The following is a 24,230-nucleotide window of genomic DNA, read 5'->3' on the forward strand; positions in this document are numbered from 1 at the left end:
GCGAGCGTATTAAACAGAGCGCCTCGTAGCTTTTTCGGCTCCTCAAAGCTGCTTTGTCATATTATTTAAACTTTTTAAAGGACTTAAAGGGAAACTTCGCATCAGGCGTTAAATTAAGCCGACACGTAGGAAAAAGTTCCGGGAGAGCTTTCAGGTGGGTCCCCTCCCGGGGTGGTGCAGAATTTTTAAAATAATATTAGATAAAACGTTTATCTGTAAAAAAGAACTAGTAGAATTTGTGATGACAAAACTGATAGTTTCGTACCTAATTACTTTCATTTCATTTAACAATCAAAAAGCATTACATTAAATCCAAATGATATTCTGGTTAGTTTGGACGTAGAATCCCTCCTTACTGAAGCACTAAAAGTATCTCACACAGAGTCACTGAACAAAGAATTAAAACACCTTACCTCTGCTCTTCGCTCTAATAATTTCCACATTAAATATATTAAACGTTCCATCACAAAATACACTTCACCACAACCTTCGAATAGCAATGAGCCCGAAAGCAATCCCACACTTGCCGCTGTTGTCCTTAGTTACATTCGAAACATCACTGACCACATATCAAAAGTTCTAAAGAAATATAACGTCAAGAACAGATTTATCCAAAAATCTCTCAACACCTTCGATCCGTCAAAGACAAAAAACTCCATTTGAGATGCCAGAAGTTTACAGCATTCCATGCATATGCGGCAAGGAAGGACATTGGAGAGATCGAATGAAAAATATGAACTAGGCTCCAAGAACACGAGAGAGCCTTAAGAGTAATACAAATAAAATAATCAGCAGTTAACGAACACAATCACGAATAGTAATAATAATAATAATAATAATAATAATAATGTTTATTTCCATTGACTTTTAACAAAAGTATCGGATAATGTCAACAAGTAAAAAAAAAACATTAGAACACTAAAATACAAACTTTAACAACAGATACGTACAAACACACAAAGTATATCACACTGAGAGATCGGCATTACTGCAACCAAAGTATTCTTATATAGAATAGAAAACGTTCTTTGGTTAAATAAATGGACATGCAATATCTGTCTGACGGACAAAGGCAACTCCTAACTACTTTAGCTAACTTATGACTTGGCACCTGCAAATTAAGATTAGCTCTAAAATTGTAATCTCCATCAATTCTGGTCATGCAATAATTAGATTTAGATTTAAATTATGCTATTCGATATAAAGAGAGAGGGAAACGTTAAAATATTTAATTCTGGGGACTGGGTTCTACAAGAGTGACCACGAGACTTTCCAAACACTGTTCGAACAATACGTTTTTGTTGGACAAAAACTTCACTAGCTTAAGATAAGCAAGATTGAACATATCCGAAATAATACAATAGTAAAAGCTGAAGATCCACACTCGACCGCAGTCGGCAAATAACAAAAGTATCCGTAGCCGTTCAAACAAATACCGTTACGCTCACAATATCTGGTCATACAACTTACTGCACTAGTGGCCAAGAACGTGAGATGTTCCAGACTCCTAGATGACACTACCACAGCAGTATCATCTCCATATAAGGAAACATAATTGTCTGGGAAAGCATCAGATATATCATTAATAATTATTATAAATAATAAAGGTCCCAGTATGCTTCCCCGTGGGACACTGCTGGTGAGTTCTTTAGATGAGGATCTAATCACAGAAGTATCGCTTCTAGGGACAACTCTTTGGTCACGACCCTTCAAAAACGACTCAATCCAGGCGTAACTATTCCCCTGTATACCCCAATTATTTAACTTATTCAAAAACAAATTAATATCAAGTACATCAAAAGCTCTCTTGAAGTCAAAGAACATACATAATGTTTCATTATTCTGATCCAGATTGGAGGCTATTTGATTATATAAGGAAACTAAACAGTCTTGAGTGATAATCCATTGTGAAAACCAAACTGAGAATTCGAGAAAAATTGCTCCTTCTATAGAAACGCATCGAGCCGCACGTAAAAACACTTTTTAAATATTTTGGAAAAAACCGATAGAAGTCATATTCCACGGTAATTAGAAATTACATGGGTAGTGTTCTTCTTGTGTATAGGCACAACAATGGAGATTAATCAAAAAAGCAAGAGGTTCAACTATAAAAACTGTACCCACCTGAATCTTGTTTTGTAACTGACGAAATAATGCCTTGAAGTTCAACACCCGTGAAAGGTGTTGTGTTGTTTTTATATTATTTATTATTTCTCTAACGGAATTCACAAAGGTCGCGTGTAAATCGACATACTCATATAGTAATCTGGAAACTTTTTATGTTTAGATAGGTTACTTTCATTCTTTATAATCGTCCACGCCGTTTGAGATTTGCTAACAGAGGTTATAAGAAGTTTACTGTAAAAACTTTTTTGAGCATTCTTAAGTTGTTTTTCATGGTATTATAATTCTATATTAGGTTAAAATTTCATACTGTTGGTATATTTAAAATATTTGTGCAAGTATCTAAGTAACTCACCCCGTTCCCTAATTTCAACGGAAAGCCACCCTTTTTTGGCTCTGTTGGCCCTGTGCATGCATCTTTGATATGGAAAAGACGAGTCAAACAGTTCCTGAAATTTTTTATAGAATAAGTCAAATTTCTCTTCAGCTGCACCAACACCGTCAAACAAAAACTGCCAGTCTACCCTAGATACTTCAACCTGAAATTGATTTATGTTACTTTAAGTTTTAAAACAACGTTTGTAGAAAAAAGATGGAGGAAAGTTGCAAAAAGGGATATATAGCATTTGCATCAAATGATCAGAAAAATCACAGGGAATAATTTCTGACTGAAAGAAAGTCAAGTCGATATTGTCGATTATAGACATGGATCCGTTATGGATTCGAGTGTATTCGGTTACAGTTTTAGTGAACTCGTAACTTACAATATTAAGAGTCAGTAGTACAGTAGAGCTGGCTATCGGTCCACGCAATAGCTCATCCATTCAATCTACAAATGTATCAACGCTTCCGGAGGGAGAACGATACAAGCAAAATATTAAAACTCAAACATAAATTACTATTCGCTAAAACTGAAATGCTTGCATGTAATAATTTCTTCTACCAACGACAAATCCGAGAATCTATCGAAATCTATAAGCAAGCAAACAACGTTAACGTCTTTACCTGTCACCAAAATGGGAATGAGTCACCCGAGACGGTGTTTATGCCTGTGGAAGTTTCTTTGAAAAATGAAGGAGATCCTTCTTAGTAAGATTTTTACCAGTTTAGAAGAAAGCAATGAAGGTGGGTGGTGAGACATTAAATTTACAGTATTGAGAAGCCCGTTATACATTGAACATCCTATATAAATGTCTACACATCTTAACACTTTCGTTTCAGCTTCATTTCGTATATTTTCAAGGTAGTGTCTCGAGGGACCACCCTTCGTCAAAGTGTTAAGTACGTTTTCGCGTCTTCCAAATCCTATTTTTAGAAGTTAACGTACAAAACGCTTCCCGTTAATGTTACGAAAAAGAACTAAAAAAATCGTGCCTACCCTCTGGCGTTTAATTTTACTAAAAGCCAGGCGGGCGGGGAATTGATTGTTACGTTCTACACACTTTTAGCCTTAAGCTTTAAATTTAAATTTTACTACACGCCGAAGGCCGTCGCGTCCGCCATGTTCATTTCGACGATCGGTCGGAAAAGGTGTTGCCAATGGAATCTTCGGGATTATCGTCTTATTACTTATTTAAATTACTTTCTACTTCAAATAATTCCCTTTGTGCTCTACCGCATTTATTTTCCTATTTCGGGCGCATTCGGGACGGCAAACAGGGCAACGGATCTGCGACAAGATAAACTGGAAAACATTATTTGTCCGTTCTATTGCGGACGACGATTCATCTTCAAACGACCCGTGCTCATAACTTGCCAGTTATTGCTAGATGCTTTGCTTTTGTCAGGTTTATTAAATATTTTAGTCAGATCACACAGGATGGTTGGGGAAGGAACGTCGTGCAATCGAATCTGGCAGGAAAGCAGCAGGAGTTCAAAGCGACCTTTGCTACTTTTAAAATCGTTTAATTAAAACCCAAGACAAGCTTTGCGCCCATAAATTTAAAACATTTGACATTTGTCGGACAAAAAAACGTTTCATTTGAAACGGTTCTCCACAATTTGCCGGACTACGATGGACATTTGTTTATTTTTGCTTACTCGAGGTAGAAGTGTCTTCAGAAATGGTCCTTTCGAATGTCCCCGACGTATCGTTCGCGAGGTGATGCTTTAAAGCTTTTTCCTTTTTTCATTCCACTTGGATACACGCTTAGGTTCGTGTTTTCGACGACAAAAACTTTTACTTCGCTTCCGTTTAGATTTCTACGCCACTGACGTTAATTGAACCCCGTACATATATTTAGATTTTCGGAATTTTATTTTAACCCCGCGGGGATGATCGAGATAAGCAACGGAACACCCCCGACCGGCTATTTCGAGATGATTAAGGGCAAATTGGCGATAAGTGGGCGTTAAGAAATTGCCCTATGTCGAGCGATGGACGAGCGCTCAGAAGTGGGATAAAATTGAAATTCCTCGAGCCAAATTTAACGCGATTAGACGGAAAACAAACTCGGAGCTGACGAAATTCTCGTCCAATAAAAGTAATAGACGTTTAATAAGGAGGTTTACTTATCGAATTAACAATCAGGCCGGGGTGGCGGGAGGCTGCAACCCGGTGCCCTCTGCGTAACCAAATTTCATTAGGGCAAGGTCCCGATTCAATTTTCATCGCGCTTTCCGGACGGGCTGGATTCCATCCCTTCGGGTTATATACAGATTGTGGAATACCCTCTTATACGACGCAACTGACTTTCTTCGTTATTTACTGGAATTTTTCCCCGCCTGTTGGTTGACCGGCAGTGTCGACTCCCCTTTTACGATGGACGAAGAATTAGCAGATTTCGTGGGGACTATTAAGGTTTCGAGGTCAGAGCGATTAATTTTACTGACCGTGCCATCTCCCAGATACTTGCGATGTTAATGAATGTGCTAGAACTGATCAAAAACGAAACATAACTAACCTAAAATTTAAAAATAATAAATATGCTATTATGATTAATTGCTAATTATTGTTGTGATCGACGTTTCGCCAAATTGATTGCCTTCTTCAGGAAGCTAAAGTAGGCTCGATAACAAAACTATTTCAATGGCCAAAATTGACTCAGACATTGTATGTTAGTATTGATATGTAATTAGAGCTTAAAGTCTTTTATGAATATTTCTAGAGATAATTGCGATTCTGTATACTGCAATTATTAAATCCGTGGTATTTTTCTGATCGATTGACTTTGGATTTTTCCTATCTTTTCAGTTTGCCACATTTGAAATCATTAAGGGAGTCACCAAGTTAGTTAGTTTCACATAAATAAACTCTTTTGGGACACAATATAGTGACTATCATCCAAATTGTTATTATTTTGATTATTTAGTTAACACTTATTTAGTATTAACTGCTTATCCTTAATATTTTTCTTAAATATGCTTAAATATTCTCTTATATATACTCCGCCAGTAAACTAATATATCGAATAATATTGTAAAAGAGTTATTCTTGCAATATTATATATTATTTTTGCTCAATATAGTGCAGATCTAATATTATGAAATTTATACTGTTTAGATGTTATCACAATAAATTATTTTCAATTTTATGTATTTAATATTTTATCTGTCAGTGGTTTTGCTTGTTTCGTTGTCCTGAAATCTACTTATTTCTACTATAGTGCAAGAAACTAACAAAGATAATATATAAAACCTCTGTATTTTTCAATTATTTCCCAAATATTTCACATCAAACATCAATTATTATTAACTGTATAAACCTAAATCATTGAATTGTAATTTGCGATCATAGTTTTTTGGTTATGTTATATTTATTTATAAATATCTCTAATATCTTCATATTTTTTTCCAGAAATGGAACTAACATTTTACCTTGAAATAAATTTACGAAAGAATCTATAAGTGTCTGTGAATTTCTTTCATACTGAATAGCTGATTCACATGAATGATGTCTACTGGATTCAGATTGCCCCATATTGGTCAAAATACTTCCTAATTTGATCACGCATCACACGTTCCAGTTCCTATTGTTGGCAATGAATTGGTGGCATTGAACTTGGATGGGCCATACGTAAATAAGGCTTTCAAATGCCTCGGAAGATGAATATTGATTTTTAATAGTCGTTTCCTCAATATTTGTATTGTGTTTGTTTCTTTGTGTATTAGCTCTGATCAACAAATCAAACCCATTTGGTTCCTCTGAGAGTGCCTGCCTTGGTCAGAATCCAAAGCTGCAAAAAATATATCAAAGTGCTTTACAGAAAGACCTGAATATTGTGTTTTCGTGAAAGCAAATGTCATGTGATAAATTTTATTCGGAGAATAATTTAAATAAATTTTAATTACACCATAAATAATGTAGTTCTTCACAGAAAGTTTGAATGTATTGATCTAGGCACTGACAATCATCGCTTAGTTTTATCATTCACTATCAGAGCAGTGTTATAATTAGAAACTGAGATAAAGTCTGATCAGACCACATGTATGCCCATGTTATTTGAACACCACAGGTAGAAGTTAATTGTGATATGATTGAAAAAAATCCACACAAAAATTTTGAGATATTAGTATGTATGATCTCCTATAATGAGTGAGTGATTCAGTGTGTTTTATTTATATGTTATATTTTTAATATATAGTATATAACTTAGTATATTTGTTTCCCTTTAATCTAGATTACAATTGGGTTTCTTTTTCTTTCAAAGAAACTTCCACAGGCTACGGTAATACTTTTTACAAACCTTCTGGATTCCTTCTGCGTCGGTTTTTGCTAAGTAGAACTTGCTGACGTTTCGCCAATCATCCTGTTGGCTTCATACGACTAAGACAAATAAACTCATCAGCTGTTGCCGAACACAATCACGAAATCAGACATAAAATTTTATTCGACATCATTTCGAATGGCGAGTCTATCCTAAATAAACTGCCATCTAAAACAGCTAATGAAATTCGATTTGAAACCGCAAAAATCCTTAAAAAATCAAAACCTCCCAAATCCAACATTGCAAATCCTGAACGCATTGCTACCTAAATGCATCTCTAAAATCAAATCCAGACATCGTAATCCTAAAAGCAGATAAATAACATGCTACGGTGGCCATGGACACAAATGAATATCAGGAAAAGAATCAAGATATTTTTACAGACGGATCATATCGTCAACTTAAAAAAGATCCTACATCATCTAAGATTCGCAACCTTAAATCTGTTATTAAGGCTTATTCTCTATCCCTGTTACCCCCCATGACTCTAAAATTCTTCGTCTCTACGGACTCCCAAACATCCACACACCAGGATTACCCCTTCGACCTATTGTCAGCACCATTGCTTCTTCAACATATTCTCTAGCAAAATATCTAGCTTCCTTATCAAAACATCTTACAGGGATAACTGACAGTTTCGTACTTAATTCCCTTCACTTCATTGAACATTTAAAAAGTATTAAATTAGATACATAAGATATTCTAGTTGTTTTTGACGTAGAATCCCTCTTTCGCAAAGTTCCTATTCCTGAAATTCTCAACATCATATCAGGTATATTAAATCTGGATACAAATCTTCTCACCTTAATCAAAAAATACTTGTCTGGGACTTATTTTTCTTATAACGGTCAAATTTTTGAACAATCGTCGGGAACAGCTATGGGTTCTCCACTATCAGCAGTCATCGAGAATATATTCATGCAAGCCGTTGAGAAGAAAGCTCTCGACACCTTTCATCTAAAACCAAAATTAGGGAAACGCTATGTCGATGATACTTTTGTTATTTGGCCTCATGGTCAAGAAACCCTAGTAGATTTTAATAGACATTTAAAAGCTATACACCCTAACATACGTTTTACTATTGAGTTGGAAACTAATAATAGCCTTCCATTCTTATATATTCAATATCAATAGAAAATCAGACCTAACACTGGGTCATTGTGTTTACAGAATACTTACCCACACTTACCCCCACCTCTCTTGTTTACAGAATTAAAACATCTTACCTCTGTTCTTCTCTCTAATTTTTTACACATTAAAGATATTAACCGATCCATCAAAAAATACACTTCACCACAACATTTCAATAGGAATGAGGCCGAAAGTAATCCTACACTTGTCACTGTGGTCCTTCCCTACATTCAAAACATCATTGACTACATATCAAAGGTTCTACAGAAGTATAACGTGAAAACCAGATTTACCACTTGTCCAAAAACCCCTCAACATCTTCGGTCCATCAAAGACAAAATTCCATTTGAGATGGCAGGATGCGGCAAAGAATATATTGGAGAGACCGGACGAAAAATATCAACTAGGCTCAAAGGACACGAAGGAGCCTTACGACTAAGACAAATAAACTCATCAGCTGTTGCCGAACAAAATGACGAAATCGGACATTAAATTGTATTCTATAATACTAAAATTCTTGGATGTAATCAATTCTTCTACCAACGAAAAATCCGAGAGTCTATAAAAATCGATAAGCAACCTAACAATCTTAACCGCGACTCAGGTCTTTACCTGTCATCAGTCATCCGAGACGGTGTTCATGGCCCTCGTTTAGCTCCGCCCCCCTCAAACAAGCATGCGAGCCAGTTTCAGTCACGTTCTGAAGAAGCCAACGGGATGAATGGCGAAACGTCAGCACGTTCGACTCAGCAAAAACCGGCGCAGGAGGAATCCAGAAGTTTTGTAAAAAGTAATTGGGTTTCTGTCTGGCTAATTTGTGACATACATTTCGCCGAAAACTCGGAACATCAATTACTTATTTCGCCAAGCTTAATTAGCCGACGCGAACGATTTTCAGTCAAAAGTCGTGAATTGATTAGCGGGATCCGTGGAGATCCGTCGCCAGGCGGCGCTCTTCCGGTCCGTTGATATTAAACAAATAGAGATCATCGGTCTCTTGCTCGGTGGAGGGTGTGTCGGCATAATGGCCGTTTTCCGGGGTATTCCGCGCCGTCGCCCTCACCGAAAAGCACGTAAATTAGAAAATGATCAAGTTTCCACGGCATATTTCACGCATAACGTCTGTGAAATGGGACGACGCATTATAAAATCGTTCCGTTCTCGTTTTGGGGAGATAATTTACATCTAGTAGCAGGTTTTGTCACGGGGATTTGTTTGAGAGAACCTCTGCTAATTATATGAGGTCCTCTTTTAAGCATTTGGACTCCCTCCAAACTAAAAAATCATGCGATTCGAGTAATATCGCTTTTGAGAACTTTTATATAATTATATTTATTGGCTGATACTTTTAAATAATTAGGGGACGTTTTTGAGTAGGAATATATTTATATAATATTTACTACATTTTTAGAAGTTATCAATTGAATATATAGAATAAATCAATTTTAAATAGTTATTTTCGGTATCATTGTATGCGTTCTGCAATTTCGGTTTGTGTTAAGCAAATTAAAGGTAATTACCATTATAGAGGTTGAAATTTGGTTAATTTTAGTGAGGTCGGTTGGAAACAATAACACGTGAGAGGTGGCGATCGATATAGTCCGGCGAAAATGAGTGGTTATTCCCGGAAATGGGAAAAAAGGTGCCCGGAATTCGAATCCGAACAATCGGCAGTCAAGATGGATGTTTCCGCGACGTTTCGGCTATCGTTATCGCCGTTTTCCGGGAAATTGAAAATTTTTATGGAATTATCGACGACGCAAAGCGCCCGCGAATTGATAAAGGCCCCTTTGTAACCCCCGCAGTCGAATATTGAAATACGCCATTTTCGTTTGCGATAGTGTGTGCAACGATTTTTATTAAATTTTTATTACGCCGGATCGCAATTTGGATGCGTGGGATTTTTGTTCGCTAAAATAACTTGTCAGCGCTGTTGCCGAATTTCGGTCTCCGAAAAGGGTCAAAAGCGTGGCATCACTGTCGAGGGATAAGCCGCTGAATGTTTATATTATACGACCAAAAATATAGTACTTTAACTGCAGACCTTCGCAGGACCGTGGTGAAACCCATCCCAACAACATTAAGAACATTCTTCTTCTTGTATTTTTGTGTCTTCTATACTTTGAAGCAGATGTTCCCCTGTTAGAAGACATGGAAAACAATGCAGAATTTGAAGACGCAGTGGCGATGATGGTCGAACCTATTGACAATTTAGAAGACGAACTACCTCAGCAAATAAAAAAAAGGATCCATTTGTCTTCGAATGCTAAACAAATTGTTTTGAATGGATGAATGTACTTCGTGAGTTTTTAAAGAGCAACACGCAGATCTAATTAGTGAATAGTGTTTTAACCCCAGAAGAACTGCATAACAGACTTAGTTGCGCCAAAAAGTCGTTGCGTACTATTTTGAAGAAAATGGATTTTCAGTTCCAAACAATAAACAAACGTCAAGTGCTAATGGAATCTCTAAGAATTTCGCAATGGAGGGTAGATTATTTAAATACAATTGACACTCACGACACGGTAAAAAAGGATGGTGTGATAATAGTAACAAGTGTGTACCAGACATGAGAAACGCATAATAATTCTTCATGCTAGATCTAAAAATGGTTGGTTGGGAGATGCCTTATGCCAAAAACGTCAAAGATTCAAGCGTGGATTACCATGAAAACATGACCGCGGAAATATTTGAGGACTGGTTTGAAAACACACTGTTGCCAAAAGTACCACCAAATACTGTTATTGTATTGGATAATGCCTCGTATCATTCAACCCAAATTAGAAAAATTCCAAATATTTCTTTAATCAAAACGGACTTGCAATCTTGAGATTACTCCCGTATCATTGTATATTTAACCCGATTGAGATGATTTGGACTAAGTTAAAAGCGCATTTTAGAAGAAATAATATTTTCTTTATTATTATATTTAATATTTTGTATATTAATAATGATACTATGTAGAAATGTAATGAAATAGAACGTAATAAATTCTTACTTTGTACTATTTTTTTATGTATATGTTTCAAGATTTGCTCGGCGAAAAAGGACGCCAGCAAGATGTTGTCACGTTTATATTAAAGCGGCAACACTGCATGTTTGAAAAAAAATTGGAGAGATAGAGCACCTCACATCTCTCTGTATAATAAAAGTTGTGTATTCGTTGTGTATTGGTAAAAAAAAGATGTTGTGATAACAGTAACGAGTGTGTACTAAACGTGCCGCCTTCATCTGGAAAACGCATAATAATTCTTCATGCTGGGTCCAAAAATAGTTGGGTGGAGATGCCTTATTTTTGTCTGCCAAAAAACGTCAAAGATTGAAGTGGGGATTACCATGAAAATATGACAGCGGAAATATTTGAGTACTGATTTGAAAATAAACTGTGCCAAAATTAGAAAAATTCCAAATCTTGCTTCAAATAAAAAAGAAATTAAAGATGGTAGCGATAATGATGACTTTTTAAGTGACATACTTTATTATTATTATATTTAATTTTTTTTTTGTATATTAATAATGATAATATGTAGAAATGTAATGAAATAGAACGTAACAAATTGTTACTTTGTGCTAATTTTTTTATGTACATGTTTCAAGAATTATTCGATGTACATGTTTCAAGAGTTGCTTGGCGAAAAAGATTAAAAACATACTTTTTAGCGTAGGTAGATAAATTGTGTTTTGTAAGAGGCTGCGGTTTTGGAGTAATAAACAGTAGGCAAGATTAATCACTGGGGAATTTTAATATCTATTATTCCCCGGACGTTTTTTCATATTGGATAAAAATCATATATGGTTACTGTGTCTGTGATAATATTTTTGTCTCAGTACATTTTTGCCTTGTTGTTTTCATATTGTTCCTTTGGTCTATATTTTTAGTATCTCATTAACTCTGCAACTAGATGTTATTTTTAAACATTTCCTGCAACGTCGTCATGCCTTTCCTGATGGTCTCGAGGAACAAGGCGGGTGAAACCTGCCACAAGGTGTTGAATAGATTCACATTTTTCTTGGCTTGACCTACACTTATCTGTTGCCTGCGTGATAGCCGTTTATCTCTCTATCTATTCATTTTGCTTTCTTCTACCTCTCGATAATCTTTTTATCTTCCTTTTCAGGTGGAACTTTATCTTCAACTTGAAGTAGGTAAAAATATTTCCACATTCATTGCTATACTTCTTTTGTAGTGCCCGACATCAACTACTTTACTTCACTACACTACTTTTTGTTTATTGAAGTTCTTGTATATCCTTCTAGAGTTCGAATATTTGAAAGTTCTCCATTTGTTACAGGAGTTAATTGCTTTTACCCTGGCTGAAGAGAAGTGATGCGTCTTGATTACTTAATGGAACCGAGTTTTTTCAAGTAACATATTAGCGGATATACAATTATCTTTTGTTTTACTCCCAAACAGTTGTATTTATCTTGTAGATGAAGCACACATGCCAATTTTTCAATGCTCAACCGTTAAAATTGCTCTACTAAAGTCGATCAACGCTGGAACCATAAAGCCTTAAGTCACCTTACCACTTACCTTACCTGTATTCACTATTTTCCAGGACAACGGGTCAAAGGCACAAAGTCACAATGGCCTGAGGCTATCACCCTGAAAGTTACCTCCTTTTATTTTATTTTGTTATTATTTTTATTAACAAAAAATAAAAAAAATGGAATAGACAGTTTTTACAAATTATCAGGGAATTATCTTAACTTCATTGGTTCCATGTACCACGACATAATTCCAAATAATTATTTGATTCCAGCAAATAAAATATAATTCCTGGTAATTCCGCTGTATCGGGCCCGAAACTCCACTGCGATCTCCGAGACTAGGGGGGGTCGTAATTTAAGTGAACTTGTTAAAACCGAGAAATCCCCGGCGGTGTACGCGAGATACTTTCGGCAATATTTTATTTTAATATCGTCCCCCGGCTTAGGCTCCTAATTTGTCCGCGTTTTCTTTGCGCGCCCCTAGTTATTTTTACACGTTGTACGCGATTATTCCTGCGGTATACAAAATTACACCCTCGACGGAGCGGCAAGATGGAAGAATTAATTTCAGCCGTTTTCCGTTCCCTCTAGGTCCTGCCGTAGTTAGTTTTCATCACGGCATGGTCAGGCTGCAAAACCCTACGAATTCCTCAGTCTGTTGAATATTTCATACCAATATAGTTCAACCTGTTAACATTCGAATAGTCCATGCACACAAGAACTTGAGGTTTTACATTTTTTTTTATATATGAATTAAATATTCTATTTCCTCAATATGTCGTTATCAATAAGCAATCGAAAAATTCGTCGATATTCTCGAAGAGTTAATCAATTTACAATTATTAATGTAATATTTAATATAGTACAGAAATTAATGTCCTTTGTAAAGAAATGTCGTATTTTATTATGCCTAATTTTACTATTCTCGAGTTTGTGAAATGGCCATTGTCATCATAATTTTTCTTTATACTCTCCGCTTATAATAAAAATGTTGAGACAATTTTAGAAATAAATACAAAAAAGTTCAACATATTTTAATAAACTTGAAGTAGGAGTAGCGATGTTCCTAGATTATTAATCGTGTTGCGTTTCCTTACCTTGCTACTAGATGGTTTTCTCTAATAAAATTAAAAAAAAAGGTTTAATTTTTTAAATACTGATAAAATAGCAAAAATTTTAAAGTGAATTTACATTTTGGCTAGTTAGGTTAGTATTATCACTTATTTTTTAATTAAACATGGGGTTTACTCATTAACTTGAAATTGAAAACTGTTTTCAATCCAATACCCAATCAAAATATAAACAAGTTTTATCACCTTCGCAGCAAGATAAATTGATCGCTATACAAATTCCGCCGTCCTACGGGACTGCGCCAATTAAGACTAACAGAACGCAATTTATTTATATGTACTCGACCTCTCGTCGAACAAGCTTTTTTTTTACTTATCCCGCATAACAGAGTCGATCTACATATTCATATTCATGCATCGTTCCACATTCACAATGCGGCAGTTATGAATAAGCGATGATATAGCTTCGGGGCGGATCTCGAACCCCCAACGACCCACGGACATAAGCTAATTCGAATTCGTTGTTACGGAAAATCGGGGAATTGCAATTTAGTCCGGCATTAATGTAGTCTCTAAAAGTCGTATTGACTTTGACCCCTTCGAGTTCGCGCATGTCTCAACTCCCCCGCCCCTGCTTCCAGTAAGACTAACATCTATAACGCGTTGTCATCCCGTTTCGCAGCGATTTTTCTGGTCTCCTTTTTGTGCCGGTTTTATTCGTTCCTTATTTATGTTTACCTACTTCTTCATTCTTCCAGATTTATCATATGAAAGTTGATCCCGCAGGAAGGAGGACCGCCTTTGTTTTATTTGCGCAACCCCTCCGGGGGGTAAGCAAATAAAGTAAGGCGATTAGGGGGATAAAACCTCCGCGTTTGTATCGACGAGATATAAATTGCTTCCCTTGCGATGAAACGTCTCGCGCTTTGTAAGGGGTAGGTTTGCAACTAGGCTGTTTGAACTTTGGTGTTTTCATGGCCGGAGCTTATATTTTATGAATTAAATAAAATAGAAAAATTAAATAAAATAAAATTTATTAGCTATATATATATATATATATATATATATATATATATATATATATATATATATATATATATATATATATATATATATATATATATATATATATAAGTTATTAAATTTATTTATTACAGGGTATAAGGTTATAGAAAAGAAAAAGGCCGAGAACATCGAAACACATCTGACGTTTAGAGAGAAAAAGCATATAACAATGTGGAAAACTATCAATAGATAGAAAGTTGGAGAGGAATGGATTAATATAATATGGAGAAGAGGATGGGAGTGTAAGAGAGCTGTGGAGTACAAGAACAGCTTAGAAATAGCGAAATTAAAGTAACTGACATGGTATAATTCTTTCAATAAGACCTCATCTACAGTAGGCCTCACAGATTCAATTCGATCATGCATGCTGACGCTGTTAAAAATGATCAAAAATTCTTGATACAACTCTGCGCTTGAGAACTTTAACTTACAAAAAACAAAAAATGTTCAGATTTTTCAGAGTTTTTAATGATTTATGACAGCTGTTTCGGCAAACTTTTATCAAATACACGGTACGATGTTGCCGAAACTGCTGTGACAAATCATTAAAAACTCTGAAAATATGAAGATTTTTTATTCTAATTTAATTGTGTTAAATTGATTTTCATCTTGTAAAAGCCACCTCAGTTCAAGCTTTAAGTTATGTTAAATATTACACACGAAAAGTGTTATTTCATTAATTTCATATAGTTTAACGTGCTACAGATTTTTCTAAAAATTATCATAACGCAGAAATTACTTACTATAGTTCAAAACAATATTTGTACCTTTAACACGATGATAGTTGTGACAAACAATGTCCCAAGCGAAGAGACATATTCCACACTAAACTGAAACCATTGACGGCTGTACTAGAAAACCGTCTTAAATTTGTGTTAATGTTCTAGTTTTCCGTAACTTTACGTGTAATTACTGTTTGCCACGTTAGAAAGTATCCATAGCAGAATCATAATTCCAAGGGAAAATATAAATATTCTTTAGAAAACATTCTAAACAATAACCCCTACGTAGAATTTTTGCAAAAAAATGACAGTGGAAGTGGGCGCGAACCCATCAAAACCCAAATCGAAATCAAGCTGGGCGTGGCTAGTAACGAGACCCCGTCTCCTCGCGGAAAGTGGAGGGGATATCGTTATGAAAAGCGTTCTACTACTTCGTGTTTCTCGACTATATACGAACATTGTAAACACTTTGTGCATTTTACGTTATAACTTTTTAATAACGGATCGCTCGATAACGATAACGTTTCAAATCTGCCCCGACGAGCTGAATCTGGGCCGCCATCGTCGAACGACGACATCGCAATAACGCTAGAGATTTGAGGGATCGTAATTTTTTACGGCCTCGTTGCATCTGCGAGAAGAAGCTATCCGTTTCGAGTACCCTTTTACAATGGTTATGTTGAGCTCTGTGTTTCGCCGACATATTTAAGGAAAGAGGTCCGCTCCGCGGCAAAATTAGTAGAAATAACGAATGTGAGTCGGCTAGCTACTCGATAAGCCACGAGAGGATCGAAACGGCAGAGCGGAAGGGGGTAGTCGATTCCTTCGCTCATCCTTGGCAAACAATTGAAACGATGTCAAGTGGGGCGGCAAAATTTCCGCCAATTTTAACGTTTCTTGCAGGGAGAAGAGAGACACTTGAGGTATTGACGTTGGCCGTTACGTGCGCACTTCGAGTCGGAATAGATTTTTCTTACATAGCAATGTCGCGGTGTTAAATTTTTGTTAAGTTTGTAAGCATCGAAATTTTCCTCAACTATGGAAGACGTTAACAACACAAATCCACCCAGATAGACGGATAGATAGAATATTTAATTATTTTATAATACAGGATATGTTTACAGCAAGTGTAAATACAAAAAAATTAAATAGATGAGATGAAACATACAATAAATATGTATAAAACGAAACGCACAACAGAAATAAAAAATTAACAAAAAAAAAAGTCAATAAATTAGTGATCAATATTAAGAATATGTTTTATGTTCTGTTTGCAATTTGGATCTGGAATTGGGTTATATAAGCTGAGGCAAAATTGAATGAAAAAGAGCGTAGTAGCTCGAGATTCAACAATCTTCTCTCACAAAGTTGACAGGGGAGACGCGCTTTACGAAAAAAGTGATATGGATATATTTTTGAGGCCATTTAAAAAAGAAAATTTTATGAACATGTGCCCCATACGTCTTTTTGACACGTATACTATGTATTAAGAGGCATTGTTTAGTGTCCACAATATTTTTTAATACACCAATGGCGGGTGTCAAGAATTTCAATTGTCTATTTATTCTTACAACCTCCAATCACTTCTAAAGAAATTTAATTTCTTGATTTTCTTCAATCTGATGTACGGTTTTCGATAAAAAAAAGAAAACCTCCACGTTTTTCTTTAAACCTCCTAATGTATTTTTCCACATTTCATTCGCAGTATGAAAATTTTGCAAATAAGAAAGTTTCTCGCTTACTGAAAGTCAAACTTTCATAGTTGAGCTCGTGAAAGAAAAAAAGGAAAATAAAAAATTAAAAAAAGGCATTCGAATATATTGAATAGTTTCGGGGTTATTGGAGGTGAATAATAAAATAGTATATTATGCAACAAGTGTGGTAAACGACACTTGAGTCACGAGCTTATTTGGTACGAGCGGAGCGAGTGTTTAATAAACGAGTGACTTAAAAAGTTTACCGAACGTGTTGCATACCTTTTTAACAGACGGAACTAGAAAAAGGTTTTTTTTTAATTTCCGCATTTTTGGCAGTTTTTTTGATTTTACAAAATTCGGTGTAGTCTGTCTCAATCTTTATCGTATTGGCTTTCGCCGGACATTCGCCAATAAAACTTTCGAAAAACTTATTTTAGAAGAATATTACAATGTCGCATCGAAATCATTTGTCGCTTGATACGAAACAGGTTGACAAAAATGGGTGTGAAATTTTAATCATAATTCAACAAGAAGTTTGAAAAGAAACTTGTCTACTTACACAAACCCCCATATCGTCGATGAAGGATATTATTAATAATGGAGACTTGAGGAAAACGGAGTAATATGGCTATTTTTAAACTCACCGTGTAGACAATAGTAATCAGGCTCTAATAAGAAATAAAATATATTGTTTCTATCAAAGCGAAGTTGTTGCTACCTTAGATAAATTAAAAAAGAAGCTAGAAGAAGGTGAAATCAATATAAATGTAAGCCGTGCCACCCTCCATAAAGTTGTTTGTAAAATGGGATTTAATTACAGCAAAATTAACAAAAGGTGCGCACGCGCGCACTTGGAAATTTAATTACATTAAAGAAATTAAAAGATATAGATTTGACACCAGATCCATAATTTACCTTGATGAAACATGGTTCGATAGACACGACACTGTATCCAAACAATGGGTTGAGAACTGTTTGCTGTTGTTTGCAAAGAATATTAAGGACTTAAGGAGGTTTTAAATAATCTTTTAAAAAATATTCTCAGTGTTGCTGTTGTTCTCATGGGTAACGCAAGCCCACTACTAAGCACCTCACGAGGAACCTAGCACGAACGAATTGCGTTGCGGATACCGAATCAATGAACCGAGAACTAAGTAACGAACCAACAGTGTGACGTATTGTATTTCGTTGCAAGTTCAAATCACTAAACGAAATTTGGCCCTTCACGCTGCCTGTTTCCGTACCCGGCGTGGTCGGTAACGATAACTTCAGAAGCGGGATGAAAAAAAAAAAAGCAATATTTCTGTCATACGCGGCGTCCGAAGGACGTCATTATCTCGGAATATCGCCTATAGGGAACGGCGCCAATAAAACTTCGGTGGGTGCGGGGGGGATAATGAGCGGCGGAGCTCGATTTCGGAAATCGAAAGATATCCGGGCGTCATGGCGCGAGTACGCGCGTTCCCACACGACGAGACAATCAAATTTCGTTAAGCAAACTCGACGGTATGTTCGCCGTTCGTGTATATTCGCGTGTTCGGCAAACAACATCCACTAGGCGAGGAGGACGGGCGGTGTATTTGCTTAAAAATTCATCGCCGGGAGCTTATGTCTATATAAAGACGGGTTTCGGTCGCGAAAAGTGCGCCGTAGATGCCAGAAAAATAATTTATGGTGTTTCGTTTACCTATACGTACGCTTTCTATGGGATTGGATAAGAATGGCCTCCGACCTTGCGTCGAAAATGAGCGGGCTCTCGATGTTTGCGCTCTATATTTGAATATGGAAAATATACGTAAAAATAAAATAAAATATTAAGGCATAGAAATGAAAAAATGTATGAACCTAGTAAATAAAAATTATCGATATTTAGGAAGGAAATTCAGATGTAAAGGAAAACTAAAAAACGTTCTTTTAATTTTTCAAAGAAACTTTCACAGGCAACTGTAATACTTTTTACAAAACTTCTGGATTCCTCAACGTCAACATTAGGGAAACGATTAAACTCTTCACAACTACCAAATACTGAGAAAAATGTATCGTCCCACCAACTTTCGGAAACGGGAAAATCAGTTCTTTCAAAAGGTTCCAACTTCCACGTAAAACAGGAAATCATTTCAAATGTCGAGTCTATCCTAAAACAAACTGCCACCTCGAGCAGCTAATGAAATTCGATTTGAAACCGCAAACATCCTTAAAAAATCGAAACCTCCTAAATCTGATATTGCTAATAAATTCAAAATTCAATATTTAATTATTTGTTAAAAAAAAACGTTAAATTTAGTTTTTGACTTGTGATTCGTGCCGAAGCACCCTGTAGATTTTCAAGCCGGCCTTCCGGTCGTGCACCGCTTAAATAAATTTGACGCTGCTGCCTTCAGGGCAACCCGCGGGGGGTCAACCCCATTGGCAACGTCGCCTCGGATAATTCCCAATAAATGATTTTCGAATATTCCCCACCACTCCCCCTCCGGCCCGGCGGAGGACAAACCCGCTGGCACCGTTTCAACCCCGGGTGGTGGTGGCTGAGTTGGAGAGGGGGAAAGACATTTCGATTAGATTAAGTCGATTTTTTTACCCGGATAATCCAATGCGGAATTGCAGAAGCATTATATAGAGCTGCCGCAATGCTAGAGGGAGGGCGTAATGCAAAAACCCAGTCGAAAACCACTTTTTTTTATTTAATTTTTTTATCTGCTAGAACATGCAAATTTTATCACGGATTCCTGTTGGGAAGGGGGGGCTATAATAAAGAGGGGGCAATTTTGTTGCCGCCGAAACCGTAATATTTTTTATTCTTTTTTTTTTTGACCGCCAGGAGCATGAATATTTGACCGCCATGGGAAGCGATCGAATCAATTTCGAAGAGGGCGGCGGGCGGAGGGGGGGTCGTGCTCGCGATTAATTAAGAATGAGCGGTCGGAGAAAGCGGCGGGGTTCATTTTTTAAACGGTTCTTGTTAAGGGCGAAAACGAGGGTTGAAAATAAACCGGTGGGGAATTTTAAACGATTTTTTCTTTCGCCGCGACCAGACGTGCGGAATATTTTATTAATGGCGCGCGGCAATTGGGGCGGAAAATCGCCGCGGCGGTGGCGCGCTGTGGGCCAGACTTACCAGAAAAAAATTTATTTAAAAAGTTCCCATTTTTCGCCACAAATTTAACAATTTCGTTACGTAATTTTAACGGAGGAGGATTTGAAGTATCTAACGTCGACGGCAATTGTTTTGTTAGCTCTCGCTGTGGTGATGTGGCAAAAGTCCAAAACCAGATTAAAAAACAATATATTCCTGAAGCCTTAAATATATTTGAGTAGAGAAGACGTTCATGAGTTCGATTCTTCAAAAATGCATTATTCATATGCATGGTAATTATACAGTGTGTCCCCTTGGAAAATCTTTGTTTATTTTGATTCTGATATTTTTTTGCTTGTTGCTCCAATTTAAAGTCATGGCAAACTTTGACTATTTAACAAATGAGAGAGAAGAGAAAAGTACTATAAGGGATTTAAAAATAAATAAATTGACAAACGAATCCTTATTCAGGAGTACTTACAACTCAACTATACTATGTAACTATGTAACTATATTTTGTTGGATAGATATTCCAAAAACGCGCTAAAACCTCACGTTTTCTTTCACATCAACCTAAAGTCATGGTTAACTGGGCTTAATTTTTAATGTAAAATGTCGAAAAGGGCTATTAGGGATTTCTTTAAGAATATAATTGTCAACGAATTTTTATTCAGGACTATAGAAGACCTACCTATACTATTTTCCATGAAGTTCTCTTAAGCATTACTCCTGTAGAATGTTTGTTTATGCCTCAATTTTAGTAATTCTTTTCTGCTAGATAGATCTTACTCAAGAGAAATGAAATTGTTTTCAAACATATAGCATCGACTAACACAGTTTTTTGAAGCGGAAAATCGGGAAGTAATTTTAGAGATTTTTTCAAATTGAAAATGACAACAGATTCGTACCTAAAAGTAACTAGACCAATGACGAAAGTTGTATGTGATTTTAAGATATTAAAAATTTTTATTACACATATTTAAAAATAATGATAAAAAGACTTTTACAATTATTCTTTGTCTTATCTTAAAATAACAGCATTAATAAATCTTAGTACTTCAAAGGTAGAATGTAAACAATATTAAAATATAAATTAGAGAGTGAATTTGACAGTCGAAAAACTGTTTTAATTAAAAAATGCAGCGTTGTAAACTCTGTTCAGTTCTTATCTAATCCGATCTGATCATATTTAATCGTTAGTGTCATTCAGCGAAATCTATCCAAAAAAAACGAATTATCAACATTGAGCCATAAACAAATATTCTACAGGAGTGATGCTTAAGCCACGATATTTCGAGCACCCCGTATTGGAACTTTATGTAGTACCGAACAAGACTTCGTTGACAACTTAGTGTTAAAGAAATCCCTAATAGAACTTCTCAATATTTGACATCAAAAATTAGTCCGAGATACTCATGACTTCAAGTTGATGTAATAAGAAACATACGGTTTTAATGCTTTTTGCGACATTTATCCAACAAAAAATAAATCAAAAACAAACCATAAACAAAAAATTTACAAGGGTGTACAGTTCGGAACACACTGGTAAGTGGCTTGTCAACAGAGTCATTCCTTCTCGGCCCGAAGCAATTACTTTCTAGACTGACGACGTGTATCATTAGAAAATGGTCAGATGAAGACAATGTCACCAAGTTTCATTCAATCCTAGCAATCCTAATTAGGTAAAACCTATTTAAGTAAAACTGTTTGTAATTCCTCACGTTGGAACAACTTAAAACGGTTTTATGTCAAATAGATGCATTTGTGAATTGCTTCAATTTGAATTGGATTTCCATTCGATCTGTCACATTTCAAACGATTCAACCAACCTAAACCACATCTCGTTTCCTAATTGCAAACATTTCGCCCTATCCAGAAAAGGATATCTCCAATATAGCTCCAAACAGGATAAGTTTTTATCAGACCTGTATACTTTTGGAAAAGTGTTGTTTAATCAGCTCCGGAACTGTCCAAAATCAACTCAAAATTTGTTTTTGTTGTTTTGTTAGACAGAGTCATTAAAATAATGCCTAGTCATGCTGATAAACCTAAAGCTGTCAACATAAAAACTCTGACATTAGGGCTTGATTTTCATTCATAAAAATAGTCTCGAAGCGGGGAGGATGTTCGGAAACAAACATTTTGTAATATTCAGATTCCATATTCCCTCAAAATATTTTCTATTATTATTATTATTATCCATTGTTGTCAGTCTAAGGCCTTAGGTCAGCTAAAAATTTGTTTACAAAGCGTTGTTTAAGAACCCGTCGGCAATATTAGATTGCAAGTAAAATCCGAAAGGGAACATGCAGCGATCTTCTTTACAGTTATAAAGATGATTATTCAAATAAAATTGGCTAAACGACGTTGCAGTTTACTGCTTAGCTTTTGTCACCGCCAAGTCTCCAACAGCTTATGTACCTTTCAAGATACCACATAAGATATGCAACAAATTAAAACAATTTTTATTACACCTGCATTAATTTTATTTCAATTAAAAGTGAGTATCTCAATGCACCAAAAAAATGGATTTACAACTTTGAGTTATGCCAATATTTAAAGTGCTCTGAATTTTTGATTTCACCCTATAGATAAATACCAAACACATTATTCATTTTCCTCCCAAATAACCAATTAGCTTTAGATTTTGAGGCGAATCTAGGGCGACAAGACGGCGCCTCAAAACTTTTTTTTTAGGCGAAAATGGGGGGGAGGGGCGGAGCCGACGGGCAAAGAACCCTCCCCGTCTCCCGTCGCGACGACACCGTAAACCGATTATTAAACCCATAAATAAGGGCGTCGGTATATAATAAAACTTGCAAATCGTAGCACGTCTAGGCAGTCCGAAAACAAAAGCGGGAGTGCATCTCGGGCGCGAGCGCCCTCTCGCGTCCTTAAGAGCGAATTTATTTGACGTGTCGGATTTATGAAGCGAGGAGGCGACGAGAAAAAGAGCCCTAAATTATGTCCGTGATTTATTAATTACACTTTTGGCTCTAAAAGTGGACGGCATCCGGTATGGGGTAATAGGCGCTTCGATAAAGAAAAATTTTACTACATCCGCAAAAAAAAGTTCGACGCGGGAATTGTTTACTTTTTAGTAAGTTACGCTCCAGGATAAATTAATACATTTTTGGCTCGAAATAGAAAACTTTTAAACCAAAAGATACATAAGGACGGGGCTCCTCTGCTTTCATCTGGCCAGTACACTACAGCCCATAGTTGAAAAGGCAGATTCGTACGTCAAAAATTCAGAACATTTTAGGTTCTCTCAGGATGGACAAGGACGACATTATGACAAGCTTCGATGTCAAATCCCTATACCCGTAGAGGAGGCACTCCTGCTTAGAGAAGAAAGACACTGCCTGAAAAATGCTCACTTTATGTACAACGAGAAAATATACCGACAAGTAGATGGAGCAGCAATGGGATCATCTCTCTCGCCTGTGATTGCCAACCTCTTCATGATTTACTTCGAAAAGAAAACAATAGAGAAAGCAAATCTGAAGCCAAAACTATGGACCAGATACGTGTTGTATGGCCTTTTGGCAAGGAGGAGTTTTTGAAATTCCTAGAATTCCTAGAGGATTCAATTCACAATAGAACTTGAAGAGGTGTGCACATCACAAGGACCGAAGACAAAGTGGCTACAAACAAACCTAATCATAAATTGGGTGTTTGACCCCCAAGTCAGTGCCTGAAATGTCCAAGAAAACAATTTTATTTTGCTTTGTCATTTTGACCGTGAATTCGATTATATCATGCTTTGCTTTTAATTCTCCCTTCGGTGAAGACTTTTTAAAATAGAGAAATATTTCCAGTTCATAGCTTTATAAATTGAAAGTTAAAAGCTTAATAAAACAGAAATCTATTTATCGACATCAGAATATTATTTTATGTTTATGGGTGTGGCTTGTGGCTCGCGAAATAGATATGTTATAAAAGATTATCGACCGGTACCGAAAATGTCAGCAAGAAACCGCCGGATTAACCACAACTTCCTAAACACTCAGGTTTGTAAGCACACAGAAGACTCAGCCTCATATTACAGCTTTGAATTGTACTGAAGCAGGACAAATTATTCCAAAGAGATATAAACCATAATATTGCAGTACATAATATAAGAAAATTGCCAAGTACGCTGATCTGAC

The 24,230-nt window shown here is 36.1% G+C and overlaps 1 protein-coding gene across 9 annotated transcripts in view; it reads right to left on the reverse strand.

The window, feature by feature from the left end:
- Positions 1-24,230, reverse strand: part of LOC132702309 (Kv channel-interacting protein 1-like) — a 121,786-nt gene that overhangs the window by 88,360 nt on the left and 9,196 nt on the right. The window lies entirely within an intron of this gene.

The sequence above is a fragment of the Cylas formicarius genome, unplaced genomic scaffold (genome assembly GCF_029955315.1).
Source record: "Cylas formicarius isolate icCylForm1 unplaced genomic scaffold, icCylForm1.1 PGA_scaffold_5__7_contigs__length_24384050, whole genome shotgun sequence".
In the NCBI taxonomy this organism is placed as follows: domain Eukaryota; kingdom Metazoa; phylum Arthropoda; class Insecta; order Coleoptera; family Brentidae; genus Cylas; species Cylas formicarius.